This window comes from Corvus cornix, chromosome Z, assembly GCF_000738735.6.
Source record: "Corvus cornix cornix isolate S_Up_H32 chromosome Z, ASM73873v5, whole genome shotgun sequence".
In the NCBI taxonomy this organism is placed as follows: domain Eukaryota; kingdom Metazoa; phylum Chordata; class Aves; order Passeriformes; family Corvidae; genus Corvus; species Corvus cornix.
Window position 1 is genome coordinate 5069021 of NC_046357.1, and position 12442 is coordinate 5081462.

A 12442-nucleotide genomic window follows, 5' to 3' on the forward strand; every position below is an offset into this window, starting at 1 on the left:
CATCCTTCTAAATATATAACAGGAATGAACATGGATATTCCTTGCGCTCTTAACAATTCCACTATTTTCATCTGATTAATTATATTATTACTAAAAAAAATTAATTTTTTAATGTAAATGAGTACTTAGTTTATGCTGAGATAATAATCACATTTTAAATGGTGTAATTATTTTAAACCACTTGAAGAAAGATATAGCAAAAAAAATTATTCTGAACACATGTAGAGGCTTTTTCACTAAAAATATTTGCATCATAAAAAAAAAAAAAAGGGAAAGAATTGCCTGACAGAATAAAAGTTAATTTTATTTAACTGTGATTTTAGGAGTATGAATCATCATTGTTTTCTCCTTTTCCATAGTGCAAGTAATGAATAGCAATAAATCTAGTCACAGTGAAATGCATCATTGAAATGGTTTGTGAATAATATATTCTCATTAACTTTTTAATAAAAATTAGAGAGTCCAAAAGCAAGAATATTTACTGGTTTGATAGTTTCCTTGAGTTATATTTTCAAAGTATTTAAGTAGTTATTGGTGAGGAAGAAGTGAAGAGAATGTAGGTATGGAAAGTAGAGCATTGCTTGAAAGAAGAGTAGTGTATTTAGTCTAGAGCTAAAATAGCTATGTTAATAAATAGTGGTAGTGTGTCTTAAACACACTCATAGTTCGATGGGAATCCAGCTGTAGAAGCTAAGGCATGGTGATGGTGAAAGCATTGCCAGTCTAACCATTAACATTCAGAGTAAAGCAGAAAAGAAAGTCCAGATAATAATACTATCAAGCCAGCACCTATTCTTTGTGTCCTGTAAATAAATTACTGGTGTAAAACACTAAGTACATAGTCACCATCTTTTTAGAGGAACTGTTTTGATGCCTGAAGTGGCCACTTAAAAACAGAGACTATACAAGAAGAAGGGAATAAAGTAGATATTTATCTGAAGGGCATTCAAGGTACACCTTGGGCAGGCCAAAGGCTACACCCAAGATGGACCCCGGGTCACGAGTTCTTCACACTTTTCGAAGTTTGGTTCATTTGCATATCAGGGTTAATTCTCCAATTAAAACATCTATTAATGATGTAACTATCCTAAGTTTGCCCTCCTCTTAGTTTGCATATTTTTGGATAGTCTGGGTGTCCTTGGAGAGCAGGCCTGGAGAGGCTTTGTTACGTCTCACCAGCATGAGAGAACAGCAGCTAGCAGGCCACAAGAAACTTGAGAGTTACACACTAGGCAGTACAGGATTTGAAAAATATAAAAGTTAAAACCTAAGGCATCAGTTTGAACACATTGGATTCATAAATAATAAATACTAAATACGTAAATACTGCAGTGTTGTCTTTTAATAAAGCATAAAATCATTATTTCTTATTCTAAGTAAAAGTATAAAATTAATATTTAGGTGTTTTCATCAAAGTATTCTGTTGTAAATGAGAGAATTATTTTGTACAGATGTAGGTAGAATTATTAGAGATTATTATTTTCAGACTCAAGCCAGTCTTGAGTCACAGAGCTGAGTCAAGAAGTTGTTTTGTAGTTGGGATAGTAACAACCTTATTGTTCATTAGAAGAAATGGTGTCAAACCTCCAAAATGACTTTTCATTGTAGCCTCTGGCTCTTTGGTACTCAGCATGCCTCTGGGCTGCAAGTAAACAAACTGAGGTGATTACTTTAACCTATTTTTCAGATAACTTATGATTAAATCCTGCTATTGGACATGACATTGTAATGCAAGAACACACACGGAGGTTAAGGTGCTGTACCCTTTTTTTTCCCCTGACTAATATTGTTTTAAAGAGCACTGTGCTGGCATGTCAAAGCTGTTAGAAGAATTACTGCAGCACTGGGTTTTTCAAGTACTTAGAAGTTTGCCTATTTGTTCTTGGAAGAGAAAGGAAAAACTTTAGGATACCAGTAGTCATTTGATCCATGTCACAGGTTGTTCTTCAATTGGAAAGAATGAGAAGGTGTGCTAGGTTGGGTTGTTTAGGGATGATTCAAGAACTGACACTACACAACTGCTTTGTTAGAGATATATACTGTGATGCTTTTAAAAGATATTTTTTATGAAATGCTAGGGAAGGTGAGAAATAGATAATCTTGTTAAGTGTGTCAAGTGGTCTGCAGAGAGGTGGCAAAAAAACCAGCCTGCATTTCAGTGCATTTCAGTCTGCATTTCAGTCTGCATTTCAGTGCATTTCACTTTTTGACCTCTCTCAGGCTGTTTTTATTTTCTGGCAAACTTGTGATATGTGACTGATTTTTGTTCATTAGGTTACAATGGCTTATTTTTGCACAAAAATCTATGCCTACTAATGAGCAATTACTGATAAGAACTAAGAAACATGCCTGCTAATTAGAAGGCTAGCAAATGATCCCTTGAGCATTAAGTTAACCAACCAGAAAAAAATGAAAAAAGGAAACAGACACTCTAAATGTCCCAACCCAGAGCTGCTCTAGACAAAAAGTGTTGAAGTAAGTTAATTGGTATCTGAAAGGTTGCCATGTTCTAGAACTCAGTTAATTGGTTACAGGGCAGGGATTAACAGAGAGTCTTCCAGACCTTTAAGGTAAAAAAGAAAGCCTAATATGTTCCATTTAACTGATTTCATGAACAGACACTTTACAGGAACTTTCTTTTTCTTTTGTACATTCTCAGAGATAAGAAATGTCAGGAGCAGAATTATTTCTTGGAGTTGTTTTCTTGTATCAGCAACAATGATGTTGGATCATTTCGTGTAGCAAATGACACACCTGCCATTCCAAAGCTTGGTTTTCCTTCTTAGTGAGTGGTTTTGTGGTAATGACAGCAATGACTTTTGCTGTGCTTGCCCAACAAGTTCATAATGGAGTACTGGTATAAATTGCCTAAAATTCTTAAAACCATGCTCAAAAATTAGGCAAATCTATGAAAGAATGTTTTTCTTCTGTTTGCCAAGATGGATAAAATCATTATGATGAACATTTCCTGGTTTAGATGCCTGAGTATTTGTACTTGAATAGGTGGCCAGTTTTTCCACAAAATGATTTAATTTTCATTGTCACTGAAATAAACATTAGATGCCTATTATTTCATTTCTCCTAAGCCTGGCTTTAATACTTGTGTTGGAATTTTTTCCTTTCCTTCTGGCTTTATTCAGATTCTATTCCTCTACCTCTCTAATTTTTGAATAGGAAATGAGGAAGCTGCTGAGTTCACTTTCTCAGTTCAACTGTCCCATTCTGACTGTATGTGGCTGCAACTCAAGGATTTTTATGGTGTTTGGAGTTGCCCCCAAAAACCCCAACTGGTGAAATGTATCAAATAACCTCATGTGATAGACTATTTTTAGCTTTGATATCAGCATTTTTCATTTCTTGCAGAGCTATAATTAATTATTGTTTTTAATTTATTCAGCTGTCTTAAATATACACTATGCACACACTGAAAATACAAGCATGAAGTTAAACATCTCCCTGGATGACTCTAACACATTAATTCTTGTTGTATTTTTACAGTGATTGATTTTGCTGTTGATTTCCTTCAGAGTATTTGCATTAATGCATACCGTTTTATAATATTTGTTTTCTTAAACTATATTGCAGCTGAATTAAGAAAAATAGATAAATTATTAATTAAGATTTAATGATTAAAAATTACAGCAACTGCTCAAGCTCCAAGTACAAGTGGAGCTCATTAATGTTACTGTGGTGGGTTGACCTTGGCAGGAGGGCAAGTGCCCACCAAAGCCACTCTGTCACTCCCCTTCTCAGCTGGACAGGGGACAGAAAATATATGAGAGGCTTATGGGTTGAGGTAAGTCTAGGAAGAGGTCACTCACTAGTTACCATCACAGGGAAAGCTGACTTGATCTGAGGAAGTTCAATGTATTACCAATCAAATCAGAACAGGTTAGCGAGAAAAAGAAAATAAAATCTTAAAACACCTTCCAAGCACCCCTCCCTTCCTCCTGGCCTCAGCTTCACTCCAGAATTCTCTACCTCCTCCTCACCGAATGGAGCAGGAGGATGGGGAATGGGGGCTGCAGGCAGTTTATCATGTTGCGTCCACTGCTCTCTCCTCCACAGGGGGAGTACTTCTCACACTCTTCCCCTGTTCCACCTTGTGGTGCCTCCCATTGGAGAAGGTTCTTCACAATCTCAGTCCTTCCCATAGACCACAGTTCTGCTCCAGCATGGGTCGCTTCCACAAGGTGCAGTCCTTCAGCAACAGGCTACTCCAGCATGGGTTTCCTGTGGGGGTCACAGTTCCTGGCAGCAAACCTGCTCCAGCAAGGGCTTCCAATGGAGCTACAGCTTCCCTTCAGGCATCCACCTACTCCGGTATGGGTCTCCTCCACAGGTTGCAGGTGGATCTCTGCTTCCCCGTGGATCAACATGGGCTGCACGGGCACAGCTGCCCCACCATGGTCTGCACCATGGCTACACTATGGGCTGCAGGGGAACCTCAGCTCTGGCACCTGGAGCACCTCCTGCCCTTCCTCTTCCTCTGACCTAGGCGTCTGCAGGGCTGTAGCTCTCACATATTCTCATTCCTCTCTCTCGTTGCAGTTGCTCAAGGGTTTTTTTCCCTTTCTGAAATAAGTTCTGTCAGAGGTGCTACCACCACTACAGATGGGCTGGGTAGTGTCCATCTTGCAGCTGGTTGGGATTGGCTCTGTCAGAAATGGCAACAACTTCTGGCACGTTCTCACAGAAAACACCCCCATAGGCACCCCCTACCAAGCCTTCTCCAAAAAGTGTATTTTTGGAGAATTTTCTCTTACAATGGTGAGCTGTTTGTTAAAAGTTTCAAAAACTTTCAGAACAAATTTTTTCCCCTTTAAGTCAAACTGGAGTTTTCCTTACTGAATTATCTGTCATTCTTCTTTGACTCAGAGAATATTACCATAGCTTTAGATGATTAAATTGAAAATAATTTTTACTAATGCTTAAACAGAAGATTTAATTAGGGCCTCACCTTCAGAGGCTTCTAAGATCTGTGGTGGTTGCTTTAAATGCTCAACTCCTACTATTAGCATTAAATTACTGTGAGCAAGAAAGAAAGACAGGAGTTGGGACACCTGAGAAAATATAAGATGAAGTTTCTCCTGCTTTTGTTCAAGAGATGTATAGTTTCAAATCTCTGATTACTACTTTTTAAAAAAATTTTATTTTATTATCAGTATTTGGACCCTCAGTTCTTCCAAAAGGTGGATAACTTGTAGGGAAGCACACATACTGTGGGAAAGAAATTATTCAAATGCCAAGCTTTTTGTTCCTTATCGAGGTTTGAATAAATATTGATGGCAATGTGCTAATCTCATGATAAAAATACTTTCTCTTTGCTTTTAAAACCAGAAATTATTTAAATCCTTGAAATTTTTGACTATAATTTTTAATTTCTTTAAATTTTCTCAATAATTACATTAAGGTGCAAATAATATTTATTAGAAACTAAGTTACGGAAAGGAATTAAAAGAGTTATCAAGTTAACGTTATGAGTATTTTCTTAGATGGTGGGTATTTTTTTGCCTTCATCATAGGTTTCAGAAGAAGCTCTGCATCACAGCACTGAGGATGATGAGTCTTCCCAGGGAATGGAGCCGTATCTTGTGCGGAGATTATCATCCCGTAACATTCAGCTTCCCCCGCTGGCTTTCCGGCAGTTAGAACAGGCAGACTGGGATAAAAAGAATGATACTGAGACTATCCCAAGGCCCACGACCCTTCCACTGAGGATACCTCCTCTGATTGCCATTACAGCTGCTGAGTCCAGCAGGTAAGGTCCAGCAATTTGTTATTTATTCAACATTCCCTGTGGGAGATGCAGATGCTGCTTCTAGGAGAGAAGTCTATTTCGTTTCTGAATCCCCTAAATGAAAAAGTTAAATAAAATATCTGTAAATTTGTGCCTCACACTTGTAATAATGCTTGTAAAACTTTTGGTCATATCTAGTAAAGCAAACTCTAGAAAACATTTTCTCTGAAAATTATTAATACTTTATATTCTGAAAGAAGGTTTCTGGACGCTTGATTAACCGTTTATGATGATGAAGAGGAGGAGGTAGAGGATGAAAGGAGCTTTTTATACACAGAATTCTTTTTAAAATGATACAATTTCAAAACTAGTTTCAAGAAATCCTGAGGGGATTTTGCCTGCCCTTGTTTATCTACATTATTTGTAACATAAAAGGCTTGAATTTACTTGGTTATAGTGATCTCTATTGTAGTTTCCTCATATTACATCTTTGACTTTTTATATAATACATGTTTTCTAAAGTAAAGTTTCCTGTTCTTAAATTTTTTGATAACATCCTATTTTCAGTCCTTATTTTCCAAAATATAAAGTGTTTATTATGAAATTTTTGCTTACTATGGTGAAGGCAGTGCAGCTTTTTGGTAACATGATAATATATAAGGAAAAGGTAACATGAACACACCGAGATCTAAAATGCAGTACTTAAGAATTTTAGAACATATGTCCTGAGAGAATACTATATTCTGAATAATCTAGTTCTGAAAGGAATGTAGGACTTGTAGTACATGAGTAAAGGCATAAATACTCATTAGGGTGTTTAGCCAAAAAAAACAGCTAATATTAACATTGAATTTAATATCACTTCCCATATCTTATTTCCTCCTAGATATCTTTATTTTTTGAAGAAGTTAGAAATATGCTCACAGAAATACAGACTACATCCATAAAAGCATGTAAACATTTAGATTGTTTACAAATGAAAATATTATTTGGAGAGTTAAATATAATGAAATTTAGCGATGTTTTGAAGATAGATTGGTGTTTTGATTTTTTTGTTTTTATCCATGGAGTCTGGAGAGAAGATTGAGTTATGGAAGGAAAATAAGTGCAATGCTTCTAGTAACACTGACTGGAAAAAAAAAGGTGTGATACATCAGAAAGATTAGAAAGCAGAAAGAAAAACATTGTCTGATGACAATGGCTCAGTGATTATAAATTTCTGGAGACTGTTATTTTCTAGGCTGGATTCAAATACACCAGAGAAAGACAGTTCGAAGGTTACTCAAATAAGAGATCTAAAACCTTGTGGTTACTATGCGTAGCAATCTGCTGTGCTCAGAGAATGATTGCTTCTTTGAGAGGCTTCTCTGTGGGTATGAATCTCTCCTCAGCAGTAAGAGATAGCTTTGTACCCTGTCTATGCCATTTATTGGTAGGAATTAGTTGGTAGGAATGTGTTTTGAAGCTGGGCAAAACAAGATTTATTCTGAGAGTGACAGGGAAACACCAGACAGATCGTTGAATGGAACTGCCGGGCTGTTTAAACAAATAAACTAAATCTAAACACAACAGCAAAAGAAATTGTAATTTTGATCTTACATTGTAATATAAAATCTTTAGCTTTTATGATTCTGTCTTAGCTAAAGAACAATTACAAATACAGGAAGAATATTGTTCAGGAAATTAAATTTCTCTAGATGTTTAGTTCTATTTTTCGGTTGTTAGCTCTCTCTCAAGCAGCTATGAAAATCCCATTTACATGCTTATTATGCCAGCCAAACATCTGGAGAAAGCTATCCTTTTATCTGTCTTCTTGTCTGCATGAAAGTACATAAACTTAGGGGTCCTATTATGTCTGTGGAAATGCAGCTTACCTCCCTTGCCTTTGAAATGTGCAATTGAGGAGAGGGAATCAAAGTATGGGTGTGAGGATTCTCTGTCTTCAGTAGGTAAATGAAGCTAGAAGAGCATTTGGGTCATGCACACTCATTCTGAAGCAGAATTTCACCACTGAAAACATCCTAAATTATAAATGTATGGTTTTGGAAGAATATGCTAAAAGATTTAAAAGATAGCATTATAAAGCCCTTATGCTGTGATTTAAATGACTGGAATGTGCAAAATTAAAAACAATGTCAGTGGTCATTAAATAAAATATGTGTTCTGTTCCTGGACATGTACATATGCATGTGTATATACACAAACTTCCATTTTCATTCTCCTTTTCTCTCCCTTTTTCCTCTCTACGCTGTCACAGGATTTTTTTCTGGTTGTGTCTTAGCTTTGTAGAGGAATTAAAACAAAGCTTATATTTTAAAAAACCAAACAAATCCAAACAGCAGCAGAGATTAGAAGCTGGAAAGCAGTTTTTCAGGAATGCTTTGTCTTAATCTTTCATACTTTGTAAACTCTTACCCTTTTGACTCTGAGACATCACAATGCCTTGCCATTTCTTTCACCCTTCTAATTTCCTTCCATGCATACATGGAGCCAGATTCTTATTTTTTTCGTCCAGGTTAGACTGAGACCCTAATAAATATCATTGTTAACATGAAGAATTTACGTCTCCTATTGAAGTTTCACGTACAAAAATGCTTAACCTGCTATAAGCACAAGTGCTTGAAAATGGATAGGCTGACCCTGCAGCTGGTATAATCCATTACAATTCTGAAATTTAATAATTGCCAGACCTTCTATGGGAAAGACTAGAAACAGGCAGACAATTTCTTTTAATATTTCAGTTTTTATTTTTATTTTTATTTTTTATTTTAATTTTTTATATTTATTTTATAAGCAATGTATATATACAATATTAAATGTGATATTTTACTGTAAGCTGGGATAGCTTGCCTATTTGGGGTGTGGTGTATGCTTTGGCCAGTTTTCCTCAAATAACTGTAATTAATTTACTGATGGTTTTGGTGTAGGCAACAGCTATAATGGCATTTAATATGGCATGCACAGATAAGAGATGATTGACAACAGAATGCTTTTGCTTTCTCCAAAGCAGCTGGTATTAAAATGGTGGGGGACTGTTATGTATGGGAAGTTATTTATTTGAAGAGATTTAAGGTATTTATCTTACCTACTTTGTAATAACTATTTCAAAGGTTTACTTACCTCTGTATTTGACCAATAGCCACAACTCCCACCCTGATTCAATACACTAGCAAATCTTTATATTACGTAGCATGTGTGATACCATATATTTTATTTCTTCTTTCAAATTCTAGGACTTGTGATTTGGGATAATTGATCTCTTTGTAATTATGGTATTGATTTGTCAAAAGCTCCATGAAATATGATGAAAGTCTATTCAGTCACCTTTGTTCTGGAAACAATCTCTTCATTGCCTAACTCTGAAGAAGAGATGGTTATGAGAAGGTGGGAAGCGACACGGTACATGTGCCGCGGCACATATATCCACCCTTTCCGTGGTATAGATCCAAGGTGTCAGGGATTGAAGTATTTCTTTGTTTTGCCTTTTAAGAATAGCTTTTTCAGTGAAAAAGGACTATCCCAGTTGTTGCTGTGATACTTGTGTCCTCTTAACACATATGACTGACAAAATCTGATGGGAAATGTCATGTTAATTGCATGCAAGCTCCAGAAATATGAGTATATCAAACACTTGAAGATTTCATTAAAAACATTGTTTGAAAGCAAAAAGTTGTTTTGGAACAAAAAAGTGCTTAGAAAGGTTTTCATAACAAAAATATATAAAATAACCTGGTGTTTCATTTAGTTATCTGTGATTTGGTATGTATAGTGTCTCTTCTTACTATTTATTCTAGTCTTTGCTCAAACATCATTTGGGAGAGATTATTTTAATTGTACAACATAAAATCTATTTAAAATTGCTTTTGTGTTGCTTATGTACAACTGAGAGTGTGCATATTAGTGTGTTTATGAAACTCCAGGGAGCTACAAGAAAAATTTACACGACAGCTAATTTCTGAAGTATCTTTTTTGCAATGTTCCTTCTGTCTTAATTTATATTTTTCCTTAATTTAAGTTCTGTGGATTAGATAGTCACCATACTGCTTAAAACTTCTGTGTTTTATTATCCACTAAAGAGGCAATCAACACTGTATATTGGAAATCAGATGAAAACTTGATTTCAAATTATCCCCAGGCCCTTTAAAGATGAAGTTAAAATTTTTAATATCTGTTTTTGAAAAGAAATATTAGCAAATTGTTATTAGCATCATCACTGTAAGTTTGATACTATGGCAATACAGAATGAGAATCTAGTTTCAAGCTAAATGTGTCTTAATGCCTACCACTTGCTTGCTTATTGTCTTTTTCATGTCCAAGGAATACCTCAAAGACTAGATTTTGTCCTCTGTAGTCAGGGCAAGAAAAGCTTTTTCAAATTTTAGAAACTGAAATACGTGTATCCTGAGCCATAATTTTGCAGTTATTTGCTTACTATACCAGCAAACTATTTTTAAAAGAACGGCTAGGATGCTAATTTTTTTTTTGTTTTTGTTTTAAGCAAATGAGTGTTGGAGAGATATCATAAAAGCAGTAAGATTTGACCTTAGCCAAGTAACACACAATAAAAATAAAAGCTGGGAAAAACTGCTCTTCAGGTCTATTTATTTGCAACTCAATAGAGTAGTGTACGTAGTGAAAATAAATGGAATCTATGGTTTACAGTCTTCTGAAAGAAAAAGAAAGAGAAAAAAAGGAAATTTTAAAATTTAATTTATTTTTAAACTCAGAATTATGACCTTGAGCCTGCCAAGTAGTAACTTTTCTCAGAAAGCTTCTCATGGGTCTAGGCTCTCTTCAACAGCATCAGTGTTCCTGCTAGTAAGGAATAATGAAGAGCAACACAATAATTCTTAGTGCTTTTATTGTGTACTTCTTTATTTCAAAAGCATTATAAACATGAGAAAATTCTCACGATGCCTTTGGGTAACCTTTTCAGTTAGTAAAACATAGTGTTATTTTCATTTTATGCATAGGAAAGCATGCATGCAAAGAGATAGTACAACTGGCCAAGGCTAAAGAACAAGCTGGGAATCAAACTATGAAGAGAATTCAAGAGTTTTTGACTCATGGTTTTGTGTCTGCTTTATACTACCTGTTAGAAAGTTGAGGATAGATCTTGGGGAAAAAAAATGTGCCTTACATTCATCTCAACCTTTAAACTAAACTTACTATGTCAAGGAGAATTTTACTGATCAGGTCTTGGAAGGTTCTGAATTGTTAGTAGTAGGAGTTAAGCACATTACTGTCGTTACGCATCCAGACTCACATTGAACCTGTGTTTCTGTCATACTGACTCAGTCACATCAAACTCTGAAAGAAATGCAGTATCTGTCATGAAGAAAACCAGTATTTAATTACTGTGGAAACCAAAATTGAGTCAGCATTTAAGTGCACATTTCTCAGTGGGAGAAACTAGTGGGAATTTTTGAGGTTAAGTTGATGCTAGAAATGTTAATGTTTATGGCATCCAAGCTTTGGTTTTTAAGACAGTCTTCTGATGACCAGCGTCCACAATTTCTATAGTGCTATATGGATCCTGGCACAATTTTGGAGAATGATATAAAAATAATTCTGTTTGTCAAGACCTTCACTGACTTGATGTTTAAGAGATGTAAGGAAGCTGTGAAGATGGCTGGTCCTGTACCAGAATACTTACTTGCATAATAATATTTCTTAGTACCTGTGGATAGCTTCAGATGTCACAATTATCTCCAGCCCCTCATCTCCCAAAGAAAAGGATTTTTTAAACTTATGTCTAGTGTTAAGTGAATGATTTAGATCTGATGCACAGGTGGAGGACATGGAGGACAGCAGGTACTGTGTACAGTCCAGCATTGACTATTCTGAAATCCTTTTTAAAAATTGGAATTTTGATCAACTCTTGCTGTTTTATTCAACAATGGTAAAATTTCTAATTTTTCAATTTGATGTAATTATTCATATAGCATAGACTGGAAACAGATATTACTGTAAATTGTGGATGTATAGTCTATGTGTGAATGTATTTTCTAGTTTAAGAAAGAATGTACAATTATTGTTTAAAATATGTATTTTGAAACAGTTACTTTCAAACATTAGATAAATCAGAAAAAATCTAAAACCATACTATGTGGTTCCAGGAGTTTAAACCTAACTTGATCTTCCCCCACAGGGGGTGGTATCTTCTACTTCTAAAAACTTTGCTTCTGGACAAGTTGACCTGGGAGGCCTGAGAACAGACACTGCCAAGAAAATAAGGAAAAGAAGGGTTTGAATACTTCAGCATTTTCCATGTTCTTTGTCACTTGCTTTCTTACTCCATTCAGCAGCAGGCCCATGTTAACCTTTTTCTTATTTTTGTCTTTGATGTACCTTTTGGTTGCCCTTCATCTCAGTTGCCAGGTTCATCTTGAGTTGAGGTTTGGATTTATTGATGCCATGCCTGAAAACCCAGGGGAGACTTCAGTATTCCTCCTTGAAAATGTATTTCTTCTTCTACCTCCAGCACTTCTTTTTTATCTCTATCAGAGGTTAACTGTTCAACCAATTTGATGTCCTTCTATTGTTTCTAAGCCCTGAGTCACAGTTTACCCATCATACTAGAAGAGAGTCGATGGCTGATTATGTAGTATTTTTATGATTAAAGTATTATTTTAAAATTCAATTTTTATTAAATTCCTGTATGAATTCCATAGGAGGAGGGGATTTTTAGTATGACTACAC